Here is a 2,866-nt window from a genome sequence, read left to right as displayed (position 1 = left end):
TTTTTTATTACATTATGAAAATGGCAGCGCTCTTCCAAGATCTCACTTTCATAGGTTGTATCGTTTTCAATATGCCTCTTATTAGACAGGGCTCCAATGTTTCATCAAGGAATATCAAATGTGAAACAGCATGAAGGTATTTAAGAAGCCAACTCAGAGTTCCTCCTACACGAGCATTCAGGTCTTGAGCAGTCCAGGCAAACAACGCACATTACAACAAAGCTTAAACTTGTTCTTCATAGTAATTTAAAAAACAATACTAGCTGTCTATTTAGTTTTAAAAACAGAAAAAAAAAGTCCACCTCCCTTTCCATTTTTTATAAGGAGTCTTGAAGTTTAAATCTCCTCAGCGTGATAGATATGCTTACTTTGATCTGTTTAGCTTTTGGAAGGCAAGGGGCTCTGGGCTGCTAGCCCCAAGTTGTCCTGGTCCCTAGCGACAGCTCTGTCTGCCATTAGGAAACTTTTTCACAAGAGCCCCCTGTAATATTTTGCGAACCCCCAGGGGTTCATGCACCCCCGTTTGGGAACCACTGGTCTACACTGGCCGTGCATCGTCTGAACTACATTGACATAAATGCTATGCACCTCACAGAGGTGGAGTGATTGAGTCGAGGTAAAAGGTGACTTACATTGGCGGGAGCACCATTCTAGTGCAGACATGAAATTAGGTCAACGTAAGCTGCCTTGTGTAGACCTAACTCTGTAGCGTAGACCAGGCGTGAGACTGAAATCTCATACTGGAGATTTGAGACCATCACCCTCCAAGAGTTAAAATCTTGTGAGATTATATTGTTAGTGAAGCAGAATTACAAGTTATGTAATTTTCTCTTTGGAAATACCATCATTGCAAAATTCTCATTTGGAGGAAAGGTTTCAAACCTGCTATATGAGATTGGTGTCATGGTAGGAAGCAGAGATCCAAGAGTGAGAAGCCTGTCAGAATATCTTCTTTAGAGAGGCAGAATTAAAAGTGAGTTAGTTTACATCATGGGATGTGAAAGGGAGATTGGTTATGAACTCTGGTTATTCTATATAAATCCCAAAATAAAGGGCATGTTTTCTTAATTCTACACTTTGTCTCTTATAAGTTCCTTTCACTGAATCTACTGCTTTGTGTACTTCACTGCACCACTCTTTTATAGAATATTGATACTTTTTAGTATCGATTGCGGTATTATTTTCTTGGCCATCAAAGGAGTGTATAAGAGTTATTTCTACTACTGACTGAGATCCAAGGATTACTCAGTAAAAACAAAGTGTGTAAATGGAATAGTCCCTTCAATCGTAAGATTAAATAGTCTGTACGTCCTCTTACACAACTGGGCTGCTGGCACTTATGTACCAAGTTGCTATTTGTGGTATTTTACAATTATGCTGTTCCTTTAAATTATTACAAAGACCTACTAATAGCAGCATTAGCCCATTTAGCAAGTTACCTGCTTACGTTTTCAAAGAATAAACCAAAGAGCAGGGCTTCATTTGAAGTCCATTTCCAGCAGCATGGAGCATCCAATTTTGACAGCTTATTTAAGTATAAAATTGTTGTTAATATTCTGGGATCTTAGTCTTAATGTGTCGGCTTGAGGTACCCAGAACAAATATTTGTTCATTCCCAATTAGGGATGTAAAGGATAATTAGATCTTTTTGGTTGAGCATTAATCAGAATGCATTTTGAGTATTCATGTTGTCAGTTGCATGCCATTTATGTACATGACTCCTGAGTGCCATAGTGGGATAGCATTAATGTCAGTTCAGTATTCAGAGACTAGTGGTGAACTATTAGTATTTAAAGCCTTATCTATGTTAGAGAAGTATAGATTGGTGTAACTGCACTGATCAGTAGTTACACTAATACGTCCTTCTATTTGTTTGTCACATGACATCCCTACAGCAGCCTGCGGTATTTGCTTTTGTGGAAGCATAACAGTGGGAGTATTGAAATATATATTTTAGCTTTTCTTACTGTAATATAGAAGCCAGAAGTCAACACAGATGGCATCATGTGACTAGTCAGCTCTTTGGAATCTAGTGGTTGTCTACAATATCTGATTCTTTATTGTAGAATGTAAAGATATTTAGGAAGTAACTTGATTTATTTTCACAATTAGAAGATGTGAAGATCTCTGAAAAAACAAACTTAATTGTGTACTGTTTCTTTGATGTTTATGTATGAAGGCAAGGTTTTTGTAAAATTGCTTTAATTCATACCTGCAGTCTCATACAGACACTCTCTTAAGCATAAGTCAGACCTTGCAAGATCATTTTAAATGCCAGGCTTGTGCCCTTGTTGTGTAACTTTTCCCATCTTTCTACTGATACAAATACAAAGTGGGCTTCTTAGTTACAGATCAAGATGCTACTGTCTTGTGCTCTGCCTTCATGTTATTTGGTGTCGATATGTCCTAAACTGGTGCCATTGAGTAGTATCATACCTTAATGTAACAGTGAAACTTCTTTATTTTATCCTGGAACAAAAAGTTGGTGAAAGAAGTAAAATAAATTCATGTTGATAATCCCTCTGATAATCTTAAAATTGAACTGGTCTTGTTAAAAACCTACAAAGTTTGTTTCACAGCTTCCAAGAGGATTGCATTTTCTTTTACCTGCTGTGCCATATTCATACAATTACATACAACACATTTTGGCCCCACTCCCACAAGCTGATATGTAGGTAGATCCTGATGCCTGTGTGGAACCCCAGTAAAGTCTTTGCAGATCAGCTTTGGATCAGGGCCTTTCTTTGTCTCTTGATAACAACATTGTTTGTAGGGTGTATAGAAAAATACCTTTCTCCACAAGCAGCAAAGAGTCCTGTGGCACCTTATAGACTAACAGGCGTTTTGGAGCATGAGCTTTTGTGGG

Source organism: Chelonoidis abingdonii, chromosome 3 (genome assembly GCF_003597395.2).
Source record: "Chelonoidis abingdonii isolate Lonesome George chromosome 3, CheloAbing_2.0, whole genome shotgun sequence".
Taxonomy (NCBI): Eukaryota; Metazoa; Chordata; order Testudines; family Testudinidae; genus Chelonoidis; species Chelonoidis abingdonii.
This window is presented reverse-complemented; position numbering follows the sequence as displayed.